Source organism: Aotus nancymaae, unplaced genomic scaffold (genome assembly GCF_030222135.1).
Source record: "Aotus nancymaae isolate 86718 unplaced genomic scaffold, 86718_ANA_hifiasm-v0.15.2.pri h1tg000062l, whole genome shotgun sequence".
Classification (NCBI taxonomy): domain Eukaryota; kingdom Metazoa; phylum Chordata; class Mammalia; order Primates; family Aotidae; genus Aotus; species Aotus nancymaae.
Window position 1 is genome coordinate 25,336,312 of NW_026988476.1, and position 18,496 is coordinate 25,354,807.

At 41.0% G+C, this 18,496-nt stretch overlaps 1 protein-coding gene and 2 pseudogenes across 3 annotated transcripts in view; 1 reads left to right on the forward strand and 2 right to left on the reverse strand.

Moving 5' to 3' along the window:
• Window positions 1-18,496, forward strand: part of FBXO34 (F-box protein 34) — an 85,730-nt gene that overhangs the window by 56,483 nt on the left and 10,751 nt on the right. The window lies entirely within an intron of this gene.
• LOC105716395 (tubulin beta chain-like) lies at window positions 929-13,013 on the reverse strand (annotated as a pseudogene).
• Window positions 8,714-10,135, reverse strand: LOC105716396 (large ribosomal subunit protein eL32-like; annotated as a pseudogene).

An 18,496-nucleotide genomic window follows, 5' to 3' on the forward strand; every position in this document is an offset into this window, starting at 1 on the left:
CGGAGGTTGCGGTGAGCCGAGATCGTGCCATTGCACTCCAGCCTGGGTAACAAGAGCGAAACTCCGTCTCAAAAAAAAAAAAAAAAAAATCTATTCAGTTGTTTCACCTGAAGAAAGTGTGTAATAAATCAATTCAGTGGTCTTGAAGGATGTTTCACCAGGTTTTATGTTTCTTGACACTTGAAGCACTTCTTTTCTAAAGGTTTAAGTTTCTATTCAGCCATATTTTTTGAGGAGTCATTTGAGTTTTGTTTCTGAGATTTGCAGCAATTGGGTAGAAATGGTGGAAAAGGATTAAAATATATGTGAACCTATTTTTAAAAAGGGGTGTTTTGGCTTGAAGTCCTTTTTTAAAGACCAGAAAGAAAATTTCACAGTAATTTCATTTCTTTGATTAAATTTGACTAGTATATTGAATATTTTTCCTTAGCCTTTTTTAAGCCTTCCTATTTGTCTTTTCCTAATTTGTGCTAGGAAAAATATTATTTTTCAAGTGGTGTTTTCTTTACCTTCTGGCCAGTGTTTTTACATTAAGATAAAATAGTTTTTATTGTTTGTTTTTTTTAAACCGCTTGACTGGCCTGTTTTTTGTTTCTCTAACTGGTGTCCCTCTTCCTCCTTTCTGATCTTCCCAAATGAGGGCCTGTGGAGGGCATTTATATGTAGTTTTAGATTTGTGTGTTTTTCTAATTGTGCAAGAAATTTAGAGCTCAGTGGCATCAGATAGCCATGATGCCACTTTCTGCTTCCATCCAAATTTACTTTTAGTATTGCAAACTTGAGAAATACTACACTTAATTGCTAACAGATCGACTTAAAAATCTGACATTTTAACCTGATTGGTAGGTGTTCTTTTTGTATTCTTTCCCTTTTAAGTTTTTTTGTCTCCATAAGTGTTCTTCTAAAATTTGTTTCAAATCGATTTATTTTAGGAATGGTTTGCACACACATCAGGATCAGATTCAGTTTCAAAAAGACCTTGCTTTTTGTGCCATTTTGTTTCTTTCTCTTACTCTGATGTTCTCATTCCATTTCTGGATTTGTCATATAAATGGGCACTCATACTATATTCTTTTTGTGAGTTTTGTTTTTCAAAAATTTTTGTTCTGTGATCTGCATAACTATAAAATAGCTTTCCAGATTTTATGACTAAGTCGTTTGTGGTGGCTTACACCTGTAATCCCAGCACTTTGAGAGGCCAAGGTGGGAGGATTGCTTGAGCCCAGGAGTTGGAGACCAGCCTGGGTAACATAGCAAGACCTCATCTCTAGAAAAAATGAAAATAAAAAAAAAAATTAGCTGGAAGTGGTGGTGTATGCCTGTGGTTTCAGCTATTTGGGAGGCTGAGGTGGGAGGACAGCTTGAGGCTGGGAGTTTGAGGCTGGGAGTTCGAGGTTGTGGTAAGCAGTGATCACACCACTACACTCCGTCTTGGGCAACAGAGTGAGACCTTGGTTCAATTAATCAAATCAATCAATAATAATTTCTGTATGGCACACACATACCTTGCTCCCTTTTTGCTCCATAACCTTTTATATACTGTGTACCTTATTAATCTGTCTCTCAGCTAGAACATAAGCTTGTTGAGGATGGAGATTTTGTGCTTTAGTCACTTCTGTATCCCCAGTCTCTGAAAGAGCACTTGTTACATAGCAGATTCTCAGTATATATTGAGTGAGTGAATAAAAGATCTGTTTGATAATTTAGCTTCCAAATTGTGGGATTTGAATAGGAGAAATGATTTGCTTGAACATTCAAATTAGAGACAGGAAATTTTTTTAGACTTGTAATGTGAAACATAAGAAAATTCACCAAGGTTACAGTTTGGGCTTCTGTTATAATACCCTGATCTCTTTAGGCCCCACTAGGTAGTTTCAATTTGAGCACAATTTTCCAATGTTGCACATCTGGAGGAGGCTGGCTAGGGATTTCTGCTTTCTTTGTGGTTTTTATTAAACCACTCTGGTAAAAATATATTAATGGCTTTTCCTATGCTGCTCGTATCCTCTCCTGCACTGAATAATTTCTGTTCTAGTGTAGTATTTTGTAAATTTGAGTAAGGTTTGAATTCTACCCAAAAGAAGAAAAGTATTGAGGTTCTTCAGTGTAGATATAATTTTCTAATTTCTATTTTATATATATATATGCAGCTCTAAAGAGCAAATATGTAATACATATAACACCTCAATATTGTTTTGACACACATATATATATTATACTGAATTGATCCATGACACACGTGTGTGTGTGCGTGTGTGTGTGTATGCATCAGCACCCATTCTGCTAATTCTTTTATGTTTGTCATTTTTAAAAATACTGTGGTAACTCACTCTCAATACTTTATTGCACTCAAACGGCTGCTAGAACCTTTGATCACACGTTGTTTGACTTTCATTTTCATTCATTAAATCAGGGTTTGTAGCACATTGGAGCATATCTGTAGGTGTTAAATCGTTATTAGTAAATTTACAAGCTAAAGTACATCCTTTTTTATTATCCTTGTGCATTTTTCTCACCTTTACATTCCACTCGTAGTAGAAAAATTATGGCAAATGTTACTCTCCTTAAAAGTGTTATGTATAAATGAACTGATTTTTAAAAGGTCTGCCTAAGTGTGAATGCAGGTCTCATGCTGTCACCTCTTCATAAGATCTCAGGTAATGCAGGTTAACTTCTGTTTTGCATCTAGGTAATTTAGTTATTTATTGATGATTGTAGAAGTCTTTTTGGATAAAAAGCTCTCAGATTGTCTTTTACTTTGCTTTCTAAAACTCGGAGGGAAGTATAGTACGTAATGGGACTGAGTGTTAGTATGGACATACTGTCAGATGTTTTCACAGGGAGAACTTGGTTTACCTCATCTAGGTTTTTTTGTAACTTAAAGTGTGTTTTGAACTTTTAGTGTATCAGAAAATGTTGACTTTTGATGTAATGGCTATTTCTGTAGTTACTGTGATCTTGAGCAAGTTTCACTTTCTGAACAAACTGATTTGAGACAGAGTCTAGCTCTGTCACCCAGGCTGGAGTGCAGTGGCGCGATCTTAGCTCACTGCAACCTCCCCCTCCTGGGTTCAAGCAGTTCTCCTACCTCAGCCTCCTGAGTATCTGGGATAATAGGTGCATGCCACCACGCCCAGCTGATTTTTTGTATTTTTAGTAGAGATGGGGTTTCACCATGTTAGCCAGGATGGTCTCTATTTCCCAACCTCGTGATCTGCCCTCCTTGGCCTCCTGAAGTGCTGGGATTCCAGATGTGAGCCATTGTGCCCAGTCACTTTCTGAACTTTTGTCTTTTCTGTGCAGTGGTTGCAGGTTGTGAGGTATGAAGATACTGAGGAGTATGAGGCACTGTTTGTGGTGACATTTTTTTTTTTTTGCTATAAAAATGTTTTATTAGGCCAAACTACATACTAAAAAATGCTTTAAAATGCAGCAGCAGGAGGTGTAAAGACTCAAAGAACTGCTCAGTGACAATGGCTATCAGAACACACTAAAGAATCCACACTGCTTCCCCCTTTACTTAGTAAAGGAAGCTTCTAGACTACCTCCTCCTCAGTCATGGAGTCTTGGTATTGCTGGTACTTGTACACCAGGTCGTTAAGGTTGCTCTCTGCCTCAGTGAACTCCATCTCATCCATGCCCTCGCCTGTGTACCAGTGCAGGAAGGCCTTGCACCTGAACATAGCTGTAAACTGTTAGGAGACATGTTTGAAGAGCTCCTGGATGGCTGTGTTGTTACTGATGAAGGTGGCCGACATTTTTAGCCCCTGGGGTGGGATGTCACAGATGACTGTTTTCACGTTGTGAGGGAGCCACTCAGCAAAGTAGCTGCTGTTCTTGTTCTGAATATTGAACATTTGCTCATCCACCTCCCTCATGGACATTCGACCTCTGAAAATGGCAGTCATGGTTGGATAGCGGCCATAACAGCACAGGGGCTGGGGGTGGGAAGGCGGTCACAGGCGGCCGGCCATCATATCCTTAACATCAAACAGCTGCTGGGTGAGCTCAGCTACGGTCAGGGCCGGGTACTGCTGGCTGCCGCGGCTAGTCAGCAGAGCAAAGCCAGGCATGAAGAACTGTAGTCAGGGAAATGGAACCATGTTCACAGCCAGCTTTGGCAGGTCAGCATTCAGCTGGCCCGGGAAGCGCGGGCACGTGGTGACCCCACTCATGGTAGCAGACACCAGGTGATTCAGGTCACTGTAGGTGGGTGTGGTCAGTTTTAAGGTCCTGAAACAGATGTTACAAAGCGCTTCATTATCAATACAGAACATCTTGTCCGCATTTCCTATGAACTTGTGGATGGAGAGGGTGGCATTGTAGGGCTACACCACGGTGTTTGACACCTTGGGTGAGGGCAGCACGCTGAATGTGTTTATGATCCTGTCTGGGTACTCTTCCCGAATTTTGCCCATGAGAAGGGTACCCATCCCAGACCCAGTCCCCCCACCCAGGGAGTGGGTCAGCTGGAAACCCTTCAGGCAATCACAGGTCTCAGCCTCTGTTCTCACAACATCCATCACCGACTCCATCAGCTCCCCCACCTTCAGTGTAGTACCCCTTGGCCCAGTTGTTTCTGGCCCCACGATGACCAAAGATGAAGTTGTCTAGCCTGAAGATCTGCCCAAAGGGCCCCAAGCGCACAGAGTCCATGGTGCCCGGCTCCAGATCCATGAGCACAGTGCAGGCCACATACCTGCCACTGCTGGCCTCGTTGTAGTACACATTGATGCACGCCAGCTACAGGTCACTGTCCCTGTGGTAGGTGCCAGCGGAGTCAATGCCGTGTTCATCAGAGATTACCTCTCAGAACTTAGTGCCAATCTGGTTCCCTCACTGTCCAGTTTGCGTGAGCATGATCTCCCTCATGGCCAAGGCGGGACTAGGGTAGCAGGAGGAGAAACGCAAGAAGGAGGAGCAATCACACTGGGGAGAAGGATTGATCAGCTGGCACATTGGCCCCAACATGAAGATGAGTTTGGGAACAGAAAGAGGGCCAAATGATATGTTTGTGAAAATACTTTGTAGGTTTAAAACGTTTCTTCCAGTTCAGGTGCTGTTAAGTTTAGGGAAGATGTGTGTGTTTTCTCTTTCCAGTGGGCTGTTGTTAGCTACCAGGTGACCTTGCCTAGGGAATAGGCTCCTGCTTTGAGGAAAAAGGAAAAAGTTGGACCCACAAGTCACAAATTTCTGAAGTCTGTAGTTACTGCTGGAATGATTACTGTTATTTTAATAGTTGTTGTCGGGCGTGGTGGCACGTGCCTGTAGTCGCAGCTACTCGAGAGGCTGAGGTGGGAGGAGCTCTGGGCTGTAGTGTGCTATGCCGATCGGTTGTCTGCACTAAGTTTGGCATCAATATGGTGACCTCCTGGGAGTGGGGGACCACCAGGTTACCTAAGGAGGTGTGAACCGGCCCAGGTCAGAAATGGAGCAGGTCAAAACTATCGTGCTGATCAATAGTGGGATCGTAGTGGGATTGCGCCTGTGAATAGCCACTTGCACTCCAGCCTGGGCAACATAGGGAGACCCCGCCTCTTAAAAAAAAAAAAAAAAGAAGAAAAATAGTTGTTGTCTGTAAGATTGGTAATGGGAAAGTGAGAATAAACTTATTCTTTTTTTTTTTTTTTTTTTGAGACGGAGTTTCGCTCTTGTTACCCAGGCTGGAGTGCAGTGGCGCGATCTCGGCTCACCGCAACCTCCGCCTCCTGGGTTCAGGCAATTCTCCTGCCTCAGCCTCCTGAGTAGCTGGGATTACAGGCACGCACCACCATGCCCAGCTAATTTTTTGTATTTTTAGTAGAGACGGGGTTTCACCATGTTGACCAGGATGGTCTCGATCTCTTGACCTCGTGATCCACCCGCCTCGGCCTCCCAAAGTGTTGGGATTACAGGCGTGAGCCACCGCGCCCGGCCTAGAATAAGCTTATTCTTAAAAAGTTTTGGTGAGGGAGTTATGAATGATTTCTGACTCTTACCACATTCCTCTTTACTTCAACCCTCTTGGCTTTGCTGTTTGGTATGCTCTAGTTTTACCATCTAATAACCCAGCATCAAAATCTGATCTTGGGTATCAGATTCTCCTTTGTGGTTTGGTTTGTTAATAATTGAAGTACCTAACGGTTCTGGGTGTGAACTGTGCATACTTTACAATTAATCTAGAACCAGAGAAGTGAGTTTCCTGTTGAAGTAATTAGCAAAACCTTGTGGCTCTTAAAAATATATAAAAATGTTATACGGAAATAACCAAACATAACAGGATATAGTTTAATTCTGTTTTTATAACATAAACCTTAAAGATAGAAGTATTTTTAAGCTGGTTGGTATCCTCTTCCTTTCCAGTTTGGGTGTGTAAAAGTCTGTTGATCAGGAATTTTGTTAGTGCTAATGCTGGTGTGGCCTTTTTTTTTTAATCTATATAAACATGACCCTATAAGACAGCTGTGTTTAATGTAGTAAAGAATCATGGGGAGACTTTGCAGTGTTTCTTGTTGGGACTTAGTGTCTGTATATTTTAGTATTTAGAGGATGTGGTTTGGTACTTTGAAAATGAGAGGGAGGTCACCTAATTCATAGCTGAATGCCTGCATGTCTAGATTGTTCCGTCCTGGAGGTTATTAACAACATGAAAGTTGTTTTTATTCTAGTTAAACTGATAGTATTAAGTTAAATAACTTTATTGTGGAAGTGTTTGTTTACACATGGCTGCTGAGTAGAATTTTCCTTAAAATCTGATTACATGGGAATGTTTTAGGTAACCAGAGTGCTGCTACACAAGCCAAAGCCCTTTGTGCTTTGCAGAACAATAACCAAGATGAAGAGTGTCCTCTTTTTCTCCACCTTTTCCACCTCTCATCTTGGAGAAAGCAGGATGCTAGATCAGGTGGAGTTGCTTAATTGCATTAACTTCATGGGCTGCTCAAGTATTGATTAGTCAGACGCTCATAAACTTCCACTTATGAGAGTCTTGCCGACTGGCTGGTTTAAGTCCTTAGGTTTGACGTAGATTCACTCTGAGTACTTACCATGTACAAGACACTGTGGTGTGTACCCTATGAAGACACAGAAAAGAATAAGATTACTTCTATCTTGAAGACAGGGTAGAATCTGGGAAGTGTGCCAGGGAAGGCACAGTTCTGGGAATTCAATGGAGGCATATAGTTAGTAGCCATTGGGTAATATTGATGGGGTGGGGGTGGGGCAGTGGATGTGATCTGGGCAAGGAGGGGGCCAGTTGGAGAAGTGGTTTCAGTAGTTCCAGTGGGTAAAGGGTGATAAAGATGCTAACAAAGCACAGAGGAAAGGTCAAATTGACAGGATTAGGCCACTGTGAATATGAAGGACAAGTTCGAGGAGCTAAGGCGGGAGCTCTTAATCAGGAGCCCTGAGCTTTCCTTCAAATCCTACCATTTAATGTGTATGCTTTGGTATTTTTGGGAAGCAGAGAACTTGGACCCTTTCTCAGATGTTCAAAAGGGTCCAGCATCCAAAAAAGGTTGATCACTGCTGGGCTGAGTTTTCAACCATTGGTGATGAGATGGTGAGACCTGTAGAGAAATGAGGTAGTTTGTGGTAGAGGAAACTCTTCCGTGTGGGAGGTATAGTGGGATTTGGGGAATAGGGTTTATGAAATGGTCCACAGACTTGGATGGCTTGCCTTTGCACACTGGGTTTCCCACCCATCAAGTTAGGTTGACCCATTGCAGTGGATTGAGTGGAGGGCAGGTGTTTTCAAGTCAAAGGAGTTCAGGTGAAGGGCAGGTGCTTTTATTCAAAGGAGTTCCTTAGCATTATCTCCTCCCTTACTTGGAGATGAGATTGAAGATGCAGGGGACTAGAATGCAGTTGTAGTTTCGGTGTTTACTTTTTATAGAAAAGTGCCTCTTTTTTTTGTTTATTTTTATTTTTATTTTTATTTTTTGGAAAAGTGCCTCTGATGTGAAAAGTATTCTGTGCTTGATCCTGGGGCAGGGGATTATAAAAACATCACACCTGGGATCTTGCCTTTAAGGAGTTGATGGTAGGTAATGCTTTCCTTTGGCTTTTGTTCAGCTTGGGTCTGTGTATGTTCAGTTATTTTCAGCCATTTCCTGGACAATGGGAAACATTTCTGTTAAAACAAACTTCGGACTTTGATCTGTGACTTATATTTCCTTTTAGAGAATGAAGAACCACTGGGATTGGAGGGTGTATAAAATACAATAATAAATATAGTGTATTTGTAATTAGGAACCTTCTGTACAACCAGTTTGGTGGCTTTTAGGCAACTCTTTTGACTCTGTTTTTTACGTGTGTGTGCATATGGCTTTATTTTAAATACTATAAAGCACATTTTAAAAAATGACCTAGTACTTAGTATTCTAAGATGAACTGCTGTTTGTATAATTGATCATTTAAAAATGCTTATTACACTTTTAATCGGTTTCCATGTTTATAAAATGGGAATAATTATATCTAGCTCATAGAGTTGTCCTGAAGATGAAATTTATATGCAGATATAAATAATGAACCTCTTTAGAGCAGTGTCTAACTACATGCTAACTGCTCAAAAAATATTAATGGCTACATCATTATTAAGAATATTTTAAAATTAGTACTGTTATTTTCCCTTCCTACATGACTGAATGTGGGAGGTGACTATTTTTAATTTAATTTTTTTATTTTTTGCACTTTTTACAGTTTTATTTAAACACAAAACATGCACATAAGCTGTCTACTCATTTTCTTTGCTGTGCAGCCTGGCATTGGGGTTGGTAACTCTGATGGCCAGTTGGGCAGCTCTTTGCACGATGGCTTTGCAGTTCTTGGAGGAAATATTGTTAGCGATCTCAGCACAGTAAGATTTGTTGCACATCAGCAGCACTTCCAGCTCCTTCACATTGTGGACCGGGAACTTCCAGAAGCCACTGGGCAGCATGTGCTTTGTTTTCTTGTTGCTCCCGTAACCAATGTTAGGCATCAAGATCTGGCCTTTGAACCTTCTGCGAACCCTGTTGTCAATACCTCTGGGATTCCGCCAGTTACGCTTAATTTTGACATACCGGTCTGACTGATGCCGATGAACTTCTTGGTTCTCTTTTTTACCATCTGGGACTTCACAAGGGGTCTAAGGGTGGCCATGATGCCGAAGAGGAGACGGCTACCACCTCCATAGGCAGCGCTGAGGATGAGAGCGACTATTCTTGTTATAAAAGGATTTACAATGAAATACCTTTGAACGGTAAAATTTTCTATGCATTTATTCAAATGTTTACATGATCTTTAAAGTGTGAAAGTTAAGTGCACTTACACAAGGGAGATTCAGGTACTAATTAGACTGCTCATTTAGATTACAGAATAAGGGATTGAAAGTTACATGCATTTAATTAGGAATTGGATTGATTGTTCTTGACTAGTGTTGTCTTTCAGTTCTTCCCATGTGTTTGTCTCTTTTTCTTTTCATCTTTTAAAAATTGCTTTCTGACTTATTTCCTGTTGAGTTTTCAGTAATGGGTGTGGAGTAGGGCAAGAACTTATGTTGGTGCCCGTTGTTTGAACCAGGAAGGAGCAACTGCATTAGATAGCCTGGGGCTCAGTGGGAGGGACTTTAGATGAGTCCCTGCGGAGCTGCCCTGCTCAAGAAACCACTGAATTCCAAATTGAGCAGTGTGTGGCTCTACACTGTATGTGCATATGAACATTTTAAGGCCCATTCATCCAGTGTTTTCTGAATGCTCCCATATCTTTAGTTCTCCTTTCTAAAAATCAATAATTGTGGGAAATTTTAGCTATGTACAGAAATAGTAGTGAGAAACCCTTCACTCAGCCATCATGCAGCGTCAGCAGTTGAGCGTCTCATGGCGGGTCTTGTTTGCTCAATATTGCCAACTATTTCTTTTCTCCCACGTTATTTTGTAAGAAATCCCAGACATATCATTTAATCTAAAAGTATTTCAGGATGTATCTGTAAGAGATGAGGACTTAAAAATGCATACATATATTTTGAGAACTTTCCAGAAATGTTTTTTAAAAAATGCATACACACATAAAGAATACATACATGCATATGCTGCATACACACATTTTCCTTTTCTTTCCTTTTTTCCTTTCTTTCCTTTCTTTTCCCTTCCCTTCTTCCCTTCTTCTCTTCCTCCCTTCCTCCTCCCTTCCTCCTCCCTTCTTCCTCCCTTCTTCCCTTCTTCCTCCCTTCCTCCTTTCTTCACTTCTTCCCTTCTTCTTCCCTTCTTCCTCCCTTCTTCCCTTCCTTTTCTTCTTTCTGTCTCTGTCACCCAGGCTGGAGTGCAGTGGCATGATCTCAGCTCACTGCAACCTCCGCCTCCCTGGTTCAAGCGATTCTCCTGCCTCAGCCTCCCAAGTAGCTGGGATTACAGGTGCACGCCACCAACCCCGGCTAATTTTTTGTATTTTTAGTAGAGACAGGGTTTCACCATGTTAGCCAGGATGATCTAGATCTCCTGACCTCGTGATTCACCCACCTCAGCCTGCCAAACTGCTGGGATTACAGGCATGAGCCACCGCTCTCAGCCCACATATTATTTATTTTATGGTCTGTGTAACTCAGAATCCTATATAGTGTATTTGGTTGATTGGTCTCTTCAGTGTTTTTTGGAAACAGTCTCACTCTGTCTGTCTCTCAGGCTAGAGTGCAATAACATGATCTTGGCTCACTGCAACCTCTGCCTCCTAGGCTCAAGAGAGTCTCCTGCCTCACCCTCCTGAATAGCTGTGACCACAGACGTGCACCACCATGCCTGGCTAATTTTTGTATCTTTAGTAAAGACAGGGTCTAGCCATGTTGCCCAAACTGGTCTCAAACTCCTGAACTAAGGGATTCACTCGCATAGCCTCCCAAAGTGCTGGGATTACAGGCGTGAGTCACCGCACCCGGCCTATATTTTAATGTCATTTTCTTCTGTTCTCTAGCATTTCTCATTCTATAGAACAAATTTTTTTTTGTAAATAAATCTAGTATAAATTGACACCACAACAGTATCTGTACATACTATCTAGCGTGTGTTCTGTGTAGTTGTTCCAGCCTTACTGCTTGGTAATGTCATTTGTCCTCAGGCCTTCAAGACTATCATATTCAATTTTTGAAGTCTCTTTTTGCCAAAAATGAAACTTGAATGTTTCCAATTATGGCTTCTTTTGTTGCTAAGTTGATTTCAATACATTAGAAAATTACAGATTTGGAAATGAATGAAAGGCTAAGGGATTGATGTATCTCTCTCAAATGTGTCATGAGGGCAGAAATTCATAGTCACACCTCTTGTACTCTACTTACCACTTGAGGATAAGCTTGCCGAGGAGTACCTCACCGTGAGCTCTTCAGAATCTCCTTCCCTCATTGCATAGTGTGGTGGTAAGAGCATGGGCTTTGGCTCCTGACTACACACATACTCTATGATATGCTTGCTGTGCGATCTTGGCAAGTTTCTTAACCTGCCTCTGATTCAGTTTCTTCATCTACAATTGGAGATAAGAGTATGTGCTGCTTTTATGGATATTTTCACCTTGATCTTTGCAAGTTCCTTAACCCATCTCTCATTCCGTTTCTTCATCTACAAGAGTATGTACTTCTCGGGGTTTTATGAGTATTGTGAGCTTAAAACAGTACGTGGCACATAGTAAACATTTTAGAGGTATTAGAGCTATTACTATTCTAGAATAAAAACAAGTTATTCTAGTCTTATTTGTACCTTTTATCTCTAGCTCTACCTTGGTTTCTTCTTTTTTAGGCCTAAAAACAGTTCTCTAAGATAGATACAAAACCCTTGCCATAAAACTTGCACGCTTGTCTTGCTGGTAGCAGTGAAAATTAGCATTATCCCTTTGGAGAGTGGTTGGGCAAGATATAGTCGTAACAATACACTCTGACTCAAGAATTTCACTTCTGGAAATCTTTTCTAAGGATATACACTTAAATGCATGAGACTCTACTTGTGAAGATGTTACATTATAATGTCCAGGCTTTGAGGGAATGGTTAAATATTTTCTGGTACTTAGTCATTTACGATACTGCTTTTGAAGCCATGTAATAGCATGGAAAATATCTCCTTGTGATAAAAAGTACATTGTATGTACAGTATGATCATAACCACATTAAGTAATATATACTGACAAAGGGCTGATATCCAGTATTTACAAAGAACTAAAACAGATTTACAGGGAAAAAACAAGCCCATTCAAAAGTGGGCGAAGGATATGAACAGATACTTTACAAAAGAAGACATACAGGAGACCAATAAACATATGAAAAAATGCCCATCATCACTGGTCTTTAGAGAAATGCAAATCAAAACTACATTGAGATACCATCTCATGCCAGTTAGAATGGCAATCATTAAAAAATCTGGAGACAACAGATGCTGGAGAGGATGTGGAGAAATAGGAACACTTTTACACTGTTGGTGGGAGTGTAAATTAGTTCAACCATTGTGGAAGACAGTGTGGCAATTCCTCAAGGACCTAGAAATAGAAATTCTATTTGACCCAGCAATCCCATTACTGGGTATATATCCAAAGGATTATAAATCGTTCTGCTATAAGGACACATGCACACGAATGTTCATTGCAGCACTGTTTACAATAGCAAAGACCTGGAACCAACCCAAATGCCCATCGATGATAGACTGGACAGGGAAAATGTGGCACATATACACCATGGAATATTATGCAGCCATCAAAAATGATGAGCTTGTGTCCTTTGTAGGGACATGGATGAACCTGGAAACCATCATTCTCAGCAAACTGACACAAGAACAGAAAATCAAATACCATGTCACTCATAGGTGGGTGCAGAACAATGAGAACACATGGACACAGGGAGGGGAGCATCACACACTGGGGTCTGTTGGGGGGAAATAGGGGAGAGACAGTGGGGGGTGGGGAGTTGGGGAGAGACAGAATGGGGAGAAATGCCAGATATAGGTGAAGGGGAGGAAGGCAGCAAATCACACTGCCAGCAATCTTGCATGTTCTTCACATGTACCCCAAAACCTAAAATGCAATAAAAGAATTAAATTTTAAAAAAAAGCACAGGTCACCAATGCTCTTGCATGCTTTTATTTTTCCCTGGATGTGTCTTCACCCTTGGCTAAATAAACTTGTATTCGTTCTGAAAAAAAAAATATGTGTGTGTGTGTATGTGTGTGTGTGTACTGACATTCAGGAATTACCCTAGGGTAGGACTTGTAATTGCTTCTTTAATCACCTTCCCCAAGCCCCCATTCTGGATCTATGTTGGCCTGGTTCTAAAGGCCCAAGTTTTACCTTGAAACTAAGTATTCTGTATACTTTGTATAAGCCATTATACTTGATATATGGCTTTAGGAATTCCAAGTTTTGTCAGATTCTGCAGAATAATAAACAAAGATGAAGACTCCCTTTGTGTACTTAAGAAATAGTTTTATGTGAAGGATAAGACAAGAATACCAGGTAGCATTACAGTTTGGGTTCTTGGTACCCAATGGTTGATTTATCTGTAGTGTAGATTTATTTCTCACAGTACCCCTTGGAATGCTCATTTTTAACCCCAGTAGTTAAATTTACCTTGGTAAGCTCCAAAAACAGTCACTAAAGCAGCATTTTTTAAAATTTTTCTGTTGACCATAAATCTCATACCTTTTTTTCTTTTTTTTTTGAGACACTGTCTTATTCTGTTGCCCCTGCTAGAGTGCACTGGCGCAGTCCTGGCTCGCTGCGAACTCCATCTGTAGGGTTCAAGCAACTCTCCTGCTTCAGACTACTGAGTAGCTGGGATTACAGGTGCCCACCATCACGCCCGACAAATTATTTTCTTGTTGCTTTGTTTTTTGAGATAGAGTCTTGCTCTGTTGCCCAGGCTGGAGTGCAGTGGCGCAGTCTGAGCTCATGCAACCTGCGCCTCCCGGATTCAAGCGATTCTCCTGAGTAGCTGGGACTTACAGGCGCATGCCACCACGCCTGGCTAATTTATAATAGAGACGGAGTTTCACCATGTTAGCCAGGCTGGTCTCAATCTCCTGACCTCGTGATCCGCCTGCCTCAGCCTCCCAAAGTACTGGGATTACAGGCATGATCCACTGTGCCCAGCTGAATTTTGTATTTTTTTAGTAGAGGTGGGGTTTCACCATGTTGGCCATGTTGTTCTCCCAACTCCTGACCCCAGGTGATCCACCTGCCTTGGCCTCCCAAAGTGCTGGGATTACAGATAGTGAGCTTTCACACTCAGCCAATCTAATTTCTTTACAAGTAGTAATTCTTAACCGAGTGTACCTTAACCAACCAGTGCACAGACTGCTACTTCAGTCTTGGTTCAGCAGATTCTAGAGGCGTGTGGAAGGAGGAACTTACTAAACAGGTAGGCAGGACAGTGGCTTTGGCTTTCATTGGTAAACACCATGGGGCCTATTTCTGAAGTAATTCCCTAACCCCTTCACTCCCACTCAGTATTGCTGACGGAAGTCATAACTTACCAGCTCTTTTGTCTATATTGATGCTACAAGCAAACTGTTTATTATTATTTTTATAGACAGGGTCTTGCTGCGTTGCTTAGGCTGGACTCAAACTTCTGCGCTGTAGCTACTCTTCGACTTCAGCCTCCCGAGTTGCTGGGAGTACAGGGGTGCACCACTGTCCCTGGCTTGCAAGCAGACTCATTTGCTTAGTGCACTAATACTTGTTATCCTGAATTTTTAACCAATGTTTGCTTGTTTTTGAGACCAAGTCCCTCTCTTTCGCCCTAGCTGGAGTGTAGTGGCATGATCATAGCTCACTGCAACCTCTTAACTCCTGGCCTCAAGTGATCCCACGGTCACCTCCCAAACAGCTAGGACTACAAGTACATGCTACCATGCCTGGCTTTTTTTTTGACGGGGGTGGGGTACATAGGGAACCTCCCTGTATTGTTCAGTCTGGTCTTGAACTTTTGTGCTCAAGTGATCCTCCTGACTTGGTAGCTCAAAGTTCTGGGATTATAGGTGTGAGCCACCAGGCCTGGCCTGCTCTGAATTTTTATTTTAGCCTCTTTTTTTCTTTCCCCAGGGTTAAGCCATTTTAAAATTCAGTTACCTACAACTGTGTTAATGGGCCAGCCTATGCCCAGCTGGTGTGTGTTAGGTACTTGGCCTAAGATCATTGTCCAGTCCAGGGATTTGTGTGTATGGCGGCAGACAAGGGCAGTGTAGGGTTGCATTTATACTCTAGAATTAGTAGCTGTTCTTTTACTTTTCATATCAAATGTTATTTTATACATAATGGATTTTCAAACTGTATTTAAGGCTAGGCTTAAAATCTTTGAACTGTATTCAAGACTAGCCTTTAGAATCTATCCCTTAAGAGAGCCTTATGTTTGAGTTACCTTTTGGTCAAATAGGGTATATGTTAAAGCTCTGATCAACTCTGAAAGTACTGCATATGCAAGTGATGTCAGAAATTGCTATTGCAATTTTTTAAAATTTTAAAAATTTATGTTTACGGCCGGGCGCGGTGGCTCAAGCCTGTAATCCCAGCACTTTGGGAGGCCGAGGCGGGTGGATCACGAGGTCAAGAGATCGAGACTATCCTGGTCAACATGGTGAAACCCCGTCTCTACTAATACAAAAAATTAGCTGGGCATGGTGGCGCGTGCCTGTAATCCCAGCTACTCAGGAGGCTGAGGCAGGAGAATTGCCTGAACCCAGGAGGCGGAGGTTGCGGTGAGCCGAGATCGCGCCATTGCACTCCAGCCTGGGTAACAAGAGCGAAACTCCGTCTCAAAAAAAAAAAAAAAAAAAAAAAAAAATTTATGTTTACATAAAAATATATGTTAAAGGAAAAATCTATTTAATGATACTTGTTAAAGGTTGGCAAAGAAGACTATTCAAGACTATCTCAGTAAGTATAGAGACAGACCACTGCAACAGGGTCTTGCAGCAGAGGAAAGAGATTGGGCTCAACTCAAAATACATCATGGGCAAGGAGCAGGGTGGGAGTCAGTCAAAGGTAAACTGCTAAGAGCAAACATTTCGAGTAAGGGGATTCTAGTTAAACCCATCTAACAGGATTCTTGCTGAAGACAAGTCAGGGTGATCAGACATCACCTGGGGGATGGTGGAGAATGAACAACCTGATCAGATATTGAAGATGGGAGGGGGGTCTTTTGCTAAAACTGGATTTTATGAGGAAGTGCACAGACGGGCCTAGAAGAAAGTTCAGAGGCCTTACTAAAGTTTGGCCAAGCAAAGTATCTTTGTCATATGGAAGAATGATCGGTTTCAAAGTAAAAGCAAGCATCACCTTACTCAAGGAATTAGTGGTTTGCTATGCAAAGGGGTAGGAGTTTTATTTTCCTTTATTTTCTGTAAAAAATACTAGAATAGGTTAAATAAGCAACAGAGTTGTTAACAGGAACTCTGAATATCTGAAAATCATTGGAAATTAAATTTTCCTGGTAATGCTCAATATACTTTTCAAAATGTATTAATTTTTTTTACTTTGACTTTTTATTAGTTTTCATCTGCATTTTGATCTTCATTCTAGTGGCATTTATCAGTGGTAGGCTTTTCATTTGCCTGCGTGGCAGGTAAATGTGTTATGCTGGAGTTTTGTGGGTGTTTGGCGTTATGTCACAGGAGCAATAGGAAATGACTGTGGATTAACTTACATAAACATCATTAAGTTTAACAAAATAGACTACTTCATTTTGTCTCTATGCTGAACTGTTGTTTAATAATTCACAACAGCCTAAGCAAAAGTTTTTTTGTTCCCTCCCTACTCCAACAAAAGCAGGCTGGGGAACTGTGTAAATTTGCATATTACTAATTTTCTGTTTTTAATACTGTCAAACTGTACTGGGTGTTGCATTTGTTGTAAATGCAATAGAAAAGCAATGTAGTGGCTGTCATCCCAACTTGTCAGTATTCCTTTTTAATATGTTTTGTTTTCCCATCAAGCTTATACACCTTACAGTACTTTCTGGAAGTTAGCTTTATTTGGTCAATATTATAGATAACTGTGAAGCAGATAGGTGCTGCATTTGAATACCATTGTGAATTTTAAGATGGAAGCCGTGAGCGATGAGTTTTTGAAAACGATACATGTGTTTCCAAAGACCACTCTCTATATTACTCAGTATCTATTGATAGACAATAAAGGATTCTTTCTGTTGCACCGCTAACCCTAACCACCTAATCCTCCTAAGGCAAAATTCAGAAGTTCTATGAATTGGCTTTAGAGAATAGTCCCTAAAAAGAAAAAAAGGAATGGACTGCCTCCTCAAAAAAGTCATCATCCAATATTTTGAGACTTAATTTGAGAAATACTGCATTTTCTGACCTATAAGGTTATTTTCCCCCTTTTTTACTTTTTTAAAAAAGGCACACTGTGGGAATTGGATGCATTCTTTCTGTCAGTGCTTAGAGACATATGGAGGTGGATGCCTTTTCTTGTGCCTCTGCCTATATTCACACCCTCCTGGTCTTGGCATTTTTCCCAATTTAATAGCCGTGGAAGCAGCCTTTATATGCTTTTAGGTTAGTATGGTTTATGTGATATGTCTGCTTTAATGCATCACAGCTCTGTGTAGAAGTTTTATGTGGCACTTATGAAAAACTGACCTAATTTGAAAGATAAAAACTCTTGGAATAGATGCTGTCAGAATTATTTAATTTTATTTGTGTCATAATTTAACATAGGTTTTTGATATATTGTCCTTTATAGGGGGAAAGTATAGATCCAGGAGACTGTATTTCCTATCTAATTCTAATCTTAATGGGGCTTCAGAAGTCACTTTATTTGTGCTTCCTCATTTGTAAAAACAAAGATTTCATTATATCTATATCTATATCTATATCTATATCTCCAGTACTTTGCTGAAGTTGCAAATTGTTAGTACAATGGTCCAGTGAAGAAGGCTGTCATAAGATGGTCTCTGAAAGCTTTTTTTTTTTTTTTTTTTTTTGAGATGGGGTTTTGCTCTAGTTGCTCAGGCTGGAGTACAGTGGCACAACCTCTGCCTCCTGAGTTCAGGTGATTCTCCTGCCTCAGCCTCCTGAGTAGCTGGGATTACAAATATGCACTACCATGCTTGGCTAATTTTGCATTTTTAGTAGAGACAGGGTTTCTCCATGTTGGTCAGGCTGATCTCAAACTCCTAACCTCAGGTGATCTGCCCACCTCAGCCTCCCAAAGTACTGGAATTACAGGTGTGAGCCACCATGCCTGGCCAGCTTTTACAGTTTTTAAGAAACAAATGATGAATTTCCTTACTGTATACTTTTTTCCTCCCTAAAAGTATTATGTAATGAGAAGGGGCCTTTATATACTATTCTATTTTTATTCCTCTGATTTTTTTCTCCCAAGACAGAGTCTTGCTCTGTTATCTAGAGCTGTGGTGCAATGGCGCAGTCTCGGCTCACTGCATCCTCTGCCTCCCGGGTTCAAGCAATTCTCCTGCCTCAGCCTCCTGAGTATCTGGGATTACAGACATGCACCACCACACCCATCTAATTTTTGTATTTTTAGTAGAGACGGGTTT